Genomic DNA, 13,171 nt, shown 5'->3' with positions numbered 1-13,171 from the left:
ATTCTGGACAAACTCCTTTCCTCATGACGATCCCTTAGAAGACCTGCCAGAACATCAGACTGTTAGGCGACAGAACGCTGCATACAACCCACCAGACAATGCTGATCCATTTAAGATGATTGAACTAGAGATAGTGCTCAAAAAGATAAATAATAAAAAATATCCTGGAATTGACTGTATTGAATATGTCTTCATTCAACGATTCTTTAGATTCAAACCTGACCTCCTTCTACTTCTGTTTAACAAATGCTTCTCCTCCTCTCAGTTCCCTAAGGCTTGGAAGGTGGCCCTACTTCATCTCATCGCCAAGCCAAACAAACCACTGACTGAACCCAGGTCCTTCAGGCCCATTGCCCTGCTGGCCAACATTGGGAAAATCCTTGAGAGACTGATGTCCTACAGGGTTACAAACCTCCTATTGTTAAAAGACTTGATAACCCCTTCACAATATGGCTTCACCCCTGGTCGATCCAGTGAGGAGGCCCTTTCTGACCAAATCCTTCATCTGGAGACTTCCCAGTCCAAATATTAGCTGGCCATGTTCATCGACTTTGAGGGCGCCTTCGACAGAGTATGGTGGGAGAGTGCCCTTCAATGCCTCCGTCAAGCAGATTGTCCGGCCAATCTACACAATCTTTTTAGAAATTACTTTACTGAACGCACCATTATTGTCAAATCCAAGCATCAACAGGTCTCCAGGCCTGTTCACAGGGGATGTCCCTAGGGTTCGGTCTTGGGCTCCCTAATTTGGAACATGGTCCTACAAAGTTGGCCGAGCAATACATTTGAAAACACAAAAATAAGTCTTCGCAGATGACCTCACCATCACTGTTTCAGGTCTCGCTCAGTAATTGAAATGAATGCTCAGCGGGGCCTCGCCCATCTGTCTTCCTGAGCGAGACTGCACAAACTCCATATTAATCCAGCAAAATCTAATATGATCATCTTTAAAACGAAACTTGACATCAGAAGGCCCCCCTCAGGTCAGGATCGATGGCACTCAGTTACCACTGGTCCTGCAAACTAAAGGCCTTGGAGTAGTTATAGACCACAAGTTGTCATTTCTTCCCCACCTCCAGCACTTGAGTACAAAAGTCAAGAAATTCATCGCATCCATAGTTAGGATTTCGAGATGTGAGTGGGGACCGTCTCGCAGGACACTCCTCCCATACTATAGAGCTGTATTCTTGCCGATTGTAACTTACGCTGCGGGGACCTGGTTTCACCAAGTGACTATTGTAAAAATGCGAGAGAAACTCCAATCAATACAAAGAAGTATGATCCTTGATACCCATCGTTTCTGCCGCACTGTGTCCACGGCGGTCATCCAAGTCATCGTGGGGAAAATCCCGCTGGATTTGGCTTGATCTTCCGAGGCCTCTGCTTTCGACTAAAGAAAAGAATCCCAATCTCCATACTACTCACTAGTAAGATGTATTCTCCTAGTTGGTGCATTTTTTTTTTTTTTTAGCTGGCTCTTGGGTGTGGGCATCCCAGGAGCGGGACTGCTGGCACCCACCAGTCTTGCACCCTTACTGGTGGGTGCGGGATTTAGGTGCAATATGCACAGCCAGAGTTAATAGATCCAGGCATAGCTCCTCGTGCCAGGGATGGGCACCAGGTGGTAATTGCCCAATGGACTATCACCTGGTGGCAGAGTAGCCTGTTTCACTTATAACACATTACACACACACGTGTACACACACACGTGTACACACACTTACACTAACAGGCCATTATGAGAACATGATATTATATGATAAATTGGTGGAGATGGATGTATGTCCGGGTGCCACCCTTCGACAGTTAAATACATACATACAATCTCCATACTTGACATAGAGCTGAACCTCGATAATGACATCAAGCGAGAAAAGACTAGATGTTACAATGAACTTATCAATCTGTGGCAGACCAGATGGGACACCTCTACCACTGGAGCAGTAACTAAAAAATTCCTCCCGATGGTAACCTTTGCAACATCTAAAACCACCATCTCATGGTTTTCGAGTCTAGAAACTATATACATTGCCACCGGCCACGGTTCCCTTAATGATAAGCTCCACCAACTGGGATTGATCAATACAGATCTTTGCATCTGTGGCAACAAAGAAAGCTGGTTCCATATCCTTTTCGAATGTGATCTATATGAAGAACAACGTGAACAACAAAAGACCACTGTCTCTAACTTTGCAACTGAACAACTGGAGCAACTCATCCAGTACCCTGAGAACCTTCGCTTCTTCCAGGAGTTTGCCAAGGCTGTCTTTTCAAGGCGTCGTACCCTGCTGGTCAACGCTAACCCAGCACCTGAACCCAGCAATAATTAATACCATAATCTCATTATTATTATTATTATTATTATTATTAGTAGTAGTAGTCTTTTTTTTTTTTTTCTTTTTTATTTTAATAATATTTTTTTCCCTTCTCCTCTCTCCGCACTCTGCTCTGACTCTAGGGCTGTCCTCGGAGCCGGAGTAGCTCTTCTCGGCACTCTTTCCTTTTTCCCTTCTAGTCCCATGTTGGATGAAAAAAGAAAAAAAAAATTTTTTTCCCCTTTCTTCCTCGCCTTCTGCTATTTATTCTGAATCGCCCCCCCCAGGGCAGCACCTCTATCTTAAAAAAAAAATAATAAATAAATAAATATATATATATATATATAATTATTATTTATTTATTTTTCTCCTCCTCTCTCTCATTCTACCGTGGATCGGGACTTCCCTGGGCTAGGGAAGTCTCCCTCCTCTTTTCCCCCTTCCCCCCTCTTTGTTAGGTAGTCCTATTTCTTCCCTGAGAAACCCGTTCCTTAGGGGGGAGGGTGAGCAGATAATAGGGAGGCCTGCCTTCCTGCAGCTAGGGACGAGTTTGTTATTTGGTTTTTAGGAGTATTAGCAACTAAGGCCATATTGCTCCGGGATATTCGGTCGTCATTCCCTGACCTTTCCGCATCCTCTGTATTTGGTGGTGACGGGCTCGAACCCCGGTCAAATTGAGAAGCGTGTGCTACGCACTCCTTCCCACCTGGCTACGGAGGCGCCTAGGGACGAGTGCCTGGAAGCGGCCACCCTGTTAATGGCTGCTTTCAGGTAGCCAAGAGGCCAATACACAAGACACACACACAGACAGTGTTTGTTTTCTTTCCTGTTCTTCTGTGCGGGAAATTTCGCACGGAAAATTTTTTTCCTTGCGAAATTTTTTTTTTTTTTTTTTTTTTTTTCCTTTACTATGGGTCTTACCTCCACAGTCTGTTTAAAAAAAAAAAATGTAAAAAGTAACCAGGTGGAGTTGAACTTATGTTCTAGGAGCCGCCCACACACGTACATACATGTCAGTAGCTTGGCCAGGATACGAATACACGTATTTGTCTAAATGACAATAAACATCCGCGGTGTCCACCCGATATTTGCATTCAAAATGCTTCTGGAGACAGTGAGGGAGAATTCGAAAATCTTGTTTCCAATTTCTTGAATACCTGAGTATCCAATATTCTCTGTTTAGGATGGTTTTACCGTACGTTTCAGGAGCTGAGGACCAGATGACCGAAGCGTATAAGGCAACCGGGGCAACGCACCAAACAGTGTATTCCTTTACCAGTTGAGCATTTTGAACACCAGCTAAGAGAGTTAGATGGCGGCTAGTGTTTTCTTCTTGATGGTAGTGAAATGCTGTGAAGGATAACTTGTTGTCCCAGGTAATTCCCAGATCCTTGTGATGATCAACTTTTTGGATGGGTTGGCCATGTAAGAGAATGGTGATGTTACGTGTTTTATACTTTCTGGAGAAGGACATCTGGGCAGTTTTAAGAGGATTAATTTCGAGCCCAGTCGAAGCGAGGAAGTTGGCCAGATTAGTTAACTGCTGCGTGGCTTGTAGAGAAACGTTATGCTCACTATCATTACTGCTGAATGTGAAGAATATTTTCAAGTCGACCGCATAGGTTAGGATGTTATTGCAGGTTGAGAGGAAAGGATCGAGGGCTGCGCGAATAGTGTCGCAGAGTGCACCCCTTCTTGAGGAACTCCTCTATTTACTGTAATCGACGCTAAAATCTTCATGCTTTACTATTATGATCCTCTCAGTAAGTAAATCTTGCAGTAGTGTGAGTAAGTTTCCTGTAATGCAACAGTGAGATTCCAGGAAGTGGATGAGGGGTTGGATCGTTGTCCTGTCATAAGCAGTCTTTGATGTCCAGGAATAGTATATCCATCTGGCGTTTGTTGTTCAGGGCGATTTGGATTCTGCAACTTCTCTAGGAGGTTATCAATAGTAGACTTGTTTTCAATGACTGAGTGAAGATAGGATGGACGTTGGCAAAAACATTGATTATTTATTTGTTTGATTATGGATTTCTCAAAAATTAATAGGTTGCATCCTATGGATATAGGTCTGTAGTCTTTCCAGGTTTTAGGTATTGGTTTTGTGTGGTACGTTTTCCAGGCATTAGGGAAAGTGGCTGTTTCAATGATTCTGTGGTGCACTTGTTTGGTAGCCACCCCCCCCTCCCCCGATGACCGCTGCTATTTCTCTACTAGAGATGGATAGCTTCTCCACGAAGGGTCCGATTGGTTATTGGCTTAAGACATTGGCTTGAGCAAGGCGATATATTACCATAATCTCTAAAGGTGTGATCTGGCCATTCTTTGAAAGCCTCCCAAGTCATGTGGAAGCGTTGTTTCGAGTTGTTAGGGATTCTCTTCCCTACTGCAAGTTTCTCATAGATTATTTTGTAATGGGCTTGTCGTCTTATCCTGTTGAATATGGCTCTTTCATTTCGGAAAAAAAGTATAGGATTCTGCGGTTCGTGTTTTTCGCCATTCTCGATAGGCTTTTTGCTTATCATTGAAAGATAATTTCATTTGCTTAGAGAACCAGGGCCTGGCCCATTCACAAATTCTTATTTTTCTTGCTGCCCCTAATTGACCTGTTATGGTCCAAAGGTGATTTGCGATGCAATCTATTGCTTGAGATGGAGGTAGTTTGTAGGTCGTCGTTCCAGTTTATTGCTTTAAGCTTCCGAAGAATTATTTCTTCCTGGATGAACTTGATGGAGAAGACGAGTTTTGTGATATTTGCATTTTTGTTTTTATTCTGGTTAATATTCTTAGGTGAGGGGCTAAATTCAATGAGGGCAGTGATCCGAGTTAAACCTTCCAAAATTCTGCATAAGGGTAGCTTTACTTATATTTAGGTAGATAAGACCCAGCTTTTGATCCTGTCTTGTTGATTGGGGTCTGCAGAGGGGAAAATACCCAGTGATGAAAGAAGGTATCCAATTCTGTTTTTGCCTCTACATAACGTGGGAAGGGCATATTGAAATCCTTAATTTCCTTAAACAAAACTGAAGAAGATGCTGATAGCGAGGATACTCAAACGGCCACCAAAATTTCCCTTTTATTTTATTAATGTTAGCGTTTTGGCAAGACACAAACTTCGATTGCTAGGAAAAACAGTAACGTTTCCATCATAATTAAAGAATTACTAAGAAATTCCTTCTTCGTAATTAAAGAATTACGACGAGAATTACACCTCATCGTGCCTGTGGGTGGAGAAAGGTGGTGGATTAACGTAGCCGTCAACGTCTGTCTCGCATCGTTTCAGTCAACCGGAGAGCGACAGTGGCACAAATTACCGCCGACTTCAACGAGAGAGGTGGCAGAAATGTCTCCACCACGACCATCAGAGGATCATTAGCTGCAATAGGTTAAGGGAGCCGGCGATCCACCAGAATTCCATTGCTAATACTATGACACAATACTCTACGCCTCAACTGGGCGAAAGAACATCGGCATTGAACCTTCTATGATTGGAGACAGGTTTCCTGGTCCGATGAGTCATGTTTCCAGTTATTTCGAGCGGATGGGAGGGTGCCTATCTGGTAGAAACCGCACGAAGCTATGCTTGTGTTTTCTTATAGGTTTCTGCTACGATTATATTTCCATACTGCTTATCATTACCCGTCATGTCAACATGGAACTGTTCAGGCAGGTGGACGGTCGGTAACACTGGGGCATGTTCAACTGGCACAAGTTGGGACCTCTGGTACGTCTAGGCTCATCTCTGAACGGTCCAGGTTACGTGTCCATCTTTACAGACCATCTGCATCCCTTCATGGTCATCGTGCACCCATAGGGCAATGGACTCTTCCAGCAGGACAGTGCGCTTCCCCCACAGAGTCGTGGTGACTAGAACATGGTCCAAGAGCATTCCGCAGATTTTACCACCATGGAATGGCCTCCCCGTTCACCGAACTGAACCTTGTGGAGCATCTTTGGGATGCTGTGGAAAGGTCCGTTCGAGCTTTGGATCCTCCACCTAGGAATGCGACGGAATTATGGACAGCTGTGCAGCAGGTATGAATGGAAATACCTGTGGAACACTTTCGTGAACTAGTGGATTCAATCAATGACTCGCTGTGCAACTGCCCTTATCTAGGCGGAAGGTGGGCCTACCCGTTACTAGGTAGGTATCCCATTATTTCTGTCCACTTGGTGTAAAGTTAGTTTTATTTATTCTAGTAAGTTTTATTTACAAGTTTGTGAAGAGACGTTCACCGTCTTCAGAGAAGTCTGTACAGCTATGGAGGTTTCCTCGGCTGTAGAACGTCTAGGATAATAGTCTGGTGGAGGTCTAAAATTCTGTTTTCATTTTAAGTTTCTGCTACCATCATATTTCCATACTTCTTATCGTTACACATTTTATCGTAGTCGAGTTTGGGTATTCATAGTTGTGGTGAGGTGTTTGTGGCAACATACCTTATAGGAAACTCAGTTGGGTGTATTTAGCCCGGAAAACCGGACGGTATCCATCTTGACAGCTCTCTTGGGTTGACCGTGTTTTACAGATTGGTATACATTTGGTGTATCCATTCGACGGGAAAGGAGTTGAGCAAGGGTGACTATGTTTCTTTCAGTTAGAAGCTGTTACTACATGTTTAGCATTGCGAAGAGGTCTTACTTCGAGACGGAAAATTGAATTACTGTTAATCGAACCGAAGATCCAGTAGTCTGTGGCAAGGAATTTCGTAATGCCGTATTGAAAAGCGGATGAATGACTGTATGGCAAATGCATACAAAACAACTGGGGTAAGGCATTGTGTTTATTATATCCTGCAGCTCTCGGCGAATGTTCCATAATGCAAGAAAGGCTTTTGCTTTTGTTGCACTGAAATGATTTTGAAACCTAAGATTTTCGTTTGATTCGACCCAGATCACTATGTTTTCACTTTCTTAATAAAAGTGTTCTTTATGGAAGCCTTAATTAATTTCTTAGTAAGCCTTAATTAATTTCTTTTTTCAACTTTCATCTTGTAAAGGTTATTTGGGCAGATATATCAAAGTTGATCTCTAGTCCAATCGTGCGGACGAAGCTTTAAGTGATCTAGCTTTTTCTTCAATCTCTTCCTGGATTGTAAGAATGTTATCCGCACCATCAAATATAACAAATTTTAATGTCATTGGTACAGGATGAGAAGTCATAATTGTGAATAATAAGACTTTTAGCACTGCTGCTGCGTGGAGCAGTAAAGGCAACACGCTTCCTTGTGGAACACCTCTATATATATTTTGCGTAATTTGGATGTTGTGGTAACAAACAGTGCACCACTGCTGAAAAGTGGCTTTGATTTTTAGATTTCCTTAGATGTTGAAATACTGTTGTAGAATGGATAAAATTGCTAGAACAGAGATTCTTTCGAATGCGGATTTCACGTCAAGAAACAGGACAGGACGTCCATTTGTTTTTTTCTCAATGGAGGGAAGGATTCTAAATAAGGTGTCGAGTATATTGGAGTTTGTCGACTTTTATTGATAACTGTATGTAGATGCTGAGGTCTATGGCTAAAATATAATTTACAAGATGGAAGTAAATAGGTTTTTCCAAAACTTTAGGCAATGAGCATTCAGTATTTCTATAGGAATATTGAAATAGTGTTGTGAGTCTTTAGAATGCTTTGACTGTTTAACCTTCGGGTTACTTTCATTGTTTATATGCTCCAGATATTTGTGAGTGAAACTATCTCTATTATCTCTTGGAAGGTACAAAGCCGAAGATCTGCTGAAAATGGGCTACAAATCTTGAGAACGAATAAGGAGAAGCCGTCTGGGTCGACTGGTGATTTTTTGGCATCTTGTTTATTACTTTTGTTATTTTTTCCCTCCTAATTATTTTATAGGGGTGATCTTTTTGTTCTAGTAAATGAACAAAGCTCTGGGATGAGAGTGGTAAGTCAAATGTTTGTTTTATCCGTTTGGTTAAAAGGTCAACACTAACTCGACTGTGGTTTTTCATCATGAAGAATGGCAATGCACAACGTTGTAATGGACCCAGCTAAATTTGTACAGCTCTTAAGCTGGAGAAATTTAGCTTTTGATTTCTTATAAGCAGCCGCATAGTCATAACCAGAGGTTTTTCTTCTTTACCGAAAAGCTTCTGTTTAATTACAAAAGCATGATTCGTATTTGCTGAAAGCTGAGGGTTGGTTCAATTACATATTCTGATCGGTTTTGATGCTCCCGCCACAGTTCTGCCTTAGAGTATCGTTGATACTTCCATTATGTCTTCATTTATAGACTTGATTGGAATACCATGATAGTCAGTGGTTATGAGATGACGGAGGATGACATCAGTCTTCAGATACCGAATTGAGAATATTATTTTTGTTAGGTATGGAGACTGGGTTTTCTTTCGAGGGGATGGGGAGGTCAACTAATAACTGGTCATGGTTTGAAGCAAATTTGAACGTAGCTGTGATGCTTTTAATTGTTGGGAGGTTGAATGTCTGATTTCACTCTTGTCGGTTTCGTCACCACTTGTGCTAATCCTTCTCTGTTGAGGGCAGCGTCCAGTTCCCCTCAGGAGAACTACATTCTTCAGGAGGAGTAGGTCGAAATCGCCAGCAACATTAGTATTAGAACGATGCTCCAGATTCGGGGAAATCCGACTCCGCATTATTTGGTCATCATGCTCAGGAAAAATGTGGATTAGGCCTAATTGAAGTAGATGTTTTTTTATTCCTAATTTTGGCATTGATTGCTTCGAAACCGCTCGTGAAACTCTTTGTTGTGGGTGTTAGCTTGAATTTTTCTGAATAGAAGATGATAACACCTCTTTTCTTCTCTCCTCTTGTCTTTCCTGTTATTATTCACCTACTTATGTGCAGTTTTTATCCATGAGAATAGCAGTTTGCTTTTCGGCCGCGAGCCACGTAAGGCAAATGAAATCATTATCGGTGTGGAAAACCAAAGCCTAAAGTATATATATTTTAATTGCGATACTTCTCACTTTTTACCCGAAGTATATTGTTCTTTGAGTTCCGTGATCTGGTCTATAGAAACTACTTAATTGCTATTTGCTGACTTTACTTATGCCATTTAATATATCAGCGGTAAGAATTCTCTAACCTTCGAACTTATGGGTCATATCTGGAGGTTAATGACAGCAGCGGCGTCTTGGGAAATGTTAGTTCTGCCGAAGTTCTTAAGTAAAGTTTGAAGATTTGCAGGAAATATCGTATTGTATCTTTGAATGAGTATTGACGTGTCTTAATATGATTTTGGGAACGTAAGGATCGCTGGACCCATCTCCTTTAAATGTGTTAGTTTTTCATATTTTTTATTTATTTTTATTACAAGAACATATTTAAAGTTACTAGTGAATTGAGTACAATTATTATACGAGGCGCACTATACCCCAGCAGCTCGTGTGCCCATCACAGACAATTATTACACGAAAGACGTTCTCCATAGCCGAGCGGTCAGTAACGCGGTGCAATAGCACACGCTCTTTGAGTAGACCCGCGTTCAAGCCCCTGACTGCTAAATACAATCTATCTGCCAACCCGCACTGGACCAGCGTGGCTTATTATGGTCCATTTCCCTCAACATGAATTGTTCAGGAGGCTTCCGTCTTTCAGTGGATTAATAATGGCTATTGTTTCTCCCCCCCCCCCATTTAAAAAAATTATTACTCGAAATGATATCCCTGATTTAATATAATAATTGTACTTAGAGAATTGAAATTTCATAGTTAATAGAATATTATTCATTCCAGTTATTTTTGTTTATAAATAAGCTATTAAGTGTCTGTTTAACGCAATAATATATCATACTAAACCAGGCAGGAATATTGACAATTTTTTTTTACTTAAACCCGGCTTATGCAACATTTTCGTTCTTCTAATTCATTATTTAATTTATTTCTTAACACCTCTTTATGTTTGTTTTATTTAAATTTGCATATATAGCAAATAATGATCTGATGTGTATGGAAATTTAAATATTTTTAAACTGCAATTTTTAGAATGTTCTCTGTTGCTAATTTCCTGGTTACATTTGCCCTTTTAACTTTTCCACGCAGAACTAAGAGCTGTAGAGTTACGTGCAAGTGACTCCATTGTTCTAACGTCACAGTACATGAGTGGTTGGCAAGTTCGGTTATTGTGTGCAGCGTTGCCATATAACTGCTGTAGTATTCCAGGTTCGCCTACAACCTGAAATACTGACGTGTCGCAGTATATGAAGCTTTCTGCACGCACTTGGGGTTGCTTAGGAGGCACAGAGGGAAGTAATGCAAGTGTGTGAGCTGTTTATTGATAAGCCACGAATAGTGGTGGTGTAGTTCAAATGTAACTTTTGGCTGATATGGTTCTTTTAAAGCGATATCTGTAGAAATGTTTGTTTTCAAGATACCTGCAGAAAGTATAGTGAACGAATGATTCACTAGAAATTGAGAAGGTAAAACCTTTTCTTGTTTTTTATTTAGGATACTTAATTTTTTCTTCTAATTTTATTGGGAGCATAGTGTAGTTGCCTATATTAATTATTATAGTACGTGTTGTATGAAATTATATAAACTAGTTCTCACTACAGTTCAGATATGTTATATGTTGTGGTTCTATCTGTCTTGTGATAAAATACATCCTTATTATCATGATTTAGGAGAGAGGATAAACTACCGTTCGCTCTAAGTTTGCTTCTGAGATTACTTTCAATTTTATCTTGAACCTGCAAAGGCAGTAGTTTTTCTGTGGGAAGACAGCTGACTGTTTTCTATCTGTGTTTTATAAACTGCTGTACTACTAGTGATATTTAATTCCAATTATTACTAGTCCAAGAGATCATATTTTGCATACTCTGAATAATTGTATGAACGAAAATTTCTGTTTTTCATAGTTTTTCAAGTAATGTTTCTATATGTGAACATTCATATTAATTAAATAATAATGAACAACGGTTTGGAAAAAAAAAATTCATCCTGTTTTTTTTTTTTTTTTTTTTGATAGATTATTTTGACAACAATTTCATAATTTTAAATTCAGTTAAAAATTAAATAAATAAATAAATAAATCTTTATTGTGAAGTAGAGTTACAGCACAATATCCCATCACGGCGACGAGCGCCAGGGGTTCACATCTAGATAAGATAAGTACGGCGTACAAATAAAAAAAGGCTACAAAATACAGCGAACATACAAAAGACTACAAAATACCGATCACAAATGCAACAGAAATACAAATACAGCATACAAACACAGAGCTAGACACAAATACAGAAATAAATACATAAGAAATACAAATAAATAAATATCAAGGTTCAAGGGCTTTGATAAAGTTGTGTCCGTCCTTCTTGTTCCTTATTATGCTGTCGATGTCGGCGTCCACACGGTTGAGTACGGGGAGCATCTGCTTGGGAAGAAATCTGTCAGTGAGTACAAGCCTGTTGTGGTGAGCCACGAGTGCTGGTACCGACCTTAGGCTTGGCTGTGGAATCCTCCAAGAGCAAGCGTTCCAAATATTTGGAGATGATATCTGGCCTGTGATGAGTTTGGCTGTGAAGACCAGCCTCTTTTCCACGATCAGGAACTTCAACCTTGGGATGTCGAGTGCTTGTGCCATCATAGTGGTTGTGGTAGCGGGAGGTAGCCGAAGCTTGTTATTGGCCCATTTCAGTAGCCAGTACTCAGCGGTGTACACCCGCTTGAGGTTTGTAGGTGCAGCAGAGGCCCATATTTCTGCACCATACAGAATGGCGGGGTAGACGGTGGAGGTGATGAATCTTTTAACAGTGACAGGATGTCGGACATGTAGCAGCTGCTGCTTTGAGATCCACCGTAGACGAGAAAATCTGGTACTGATTTTGTCAATCTGGTTGACAAAGGACATCTTTTGGTCAAACAGAACGCCAAGGTCTTTGTGTGAGGGTACGTTTGGTATTCGTACCCCTGCGAGTGAAACGTTGAGTGCTGTCGGCATGGATTTAAGGGAGAATATAACCTGAGCAGACTTCAGTGGGTTGATTTTTAGGTTGAAGTTTGCCAGGTACAATTCTAGATCCTTAAGTTGGGAATTGATCCTGTTGCTGAGCTGGACGGGGTTGTCACCAGGGTTAATTTGATTCAGTAGTTTGAGGTCATCGGCATAGCATAGGAGACCATTCGTTGAGGCAATAATAGGCACGATGATAGCTGTGAACAGGACACCGTATAGGACACCCCCCTGCGGTACTCCAGCAGTAATGTCGCAGGATAGGGTGTGTTGTTGCCGATGGAGAATAAGTACCCTGTGACAGAGAAGAGATTCCAAAAAGCACAGCATGTCACCTCGAATGTGAAATTTCTCCTTAAGTAGGAGGAGCAAGGCCGGGATCGACACGGCATCAAAGGCTGCGCTTATGTCGAGATAAGTGGTTGCTAACTCAGCTCTTTATTCGAATGCAGAGAGGATGCGTTCTGTGGTGGCTGCCAAGTTAGTGATTGATGATTTTCCTGCGATGGCATAGTGAATTTCAGGTGGTTTAGTTTGGAGGATTTGTTGAGTGATTGTGGGTAGCAAAGCCTTTTCAAGCGTTTTTAACAGACAAGAGGCAACTGATATGGGTCTGAACTGGCTGACGTTTGTGGCAAATTGGTTTTTAGGGACGGGGTACACTCTGTACTTATTCCACTCAGGTGGGAAATAATGCTCAGCGAGGCATCTGTTGTAGATCGAGAGAAGAGGGTTTATGATGAATGTGCTCAAGCATTTGATCATAAATTGCGGAATTCCATCCTCCCCAACAGTGGCTGCTGTGGGAAGGGAATTGATGGCATGTATGAGCTCCTGTTTCGTAATCTGGATAGTCCCTAGGACATCTGAAGGGTTTTCATAGTCAGGCTGGACAACTGTAGATGGGACTGT

General features: G+C 41.3%; 1 protein-coding gene across 6 annotated transcripts in view; it reads left to right on the top strand.

Moving 5' to 3' along the window:
* The window catches only part of LOC150086883 (uncharacterized), a 791,472-nt gene that overhangs the window by 146,848 nt on the left and 631,453 nt on the right, over positions 1–13,171 (top strand). The window contains exon 1 of one of the 6 annotated variants that reach the window (XM_090371657.1): positions 10,695–10,730. The exons of the other annotated variants lie outside the window; for them this stretch is intronic. The gene's annotated coding sequence lies outside the window, so the exon portion shown is untranslated. Of the gene's footprint in view, positions 1–10,694; positions 10,731–13,171 lie in introns of those variants that run through there. 6 annotated transcript variants of the gene reach the window in all.

This window comes from Mastigoproctus giganteus, chromosome 4, assembly GCF_048544385.1.
Source record: "Mastigoproctus giganteus isolate SK-2022 chromosome 4, ASM4854438v1, whole genome shotgun sequence".
Classification (NCBI taxonomy): domain Eukaryota; kingdom Metazoa; phylum Arthropoda; class Arachnida; order Uropygi; family Thelyphonidae; genus Mastigoproctus; species Mastigoproctus giganteus.
Note: the sequence above shows the minus strand (reverse complement) of the source record. Positions and strands in the feature narration are given on the sequence as shown.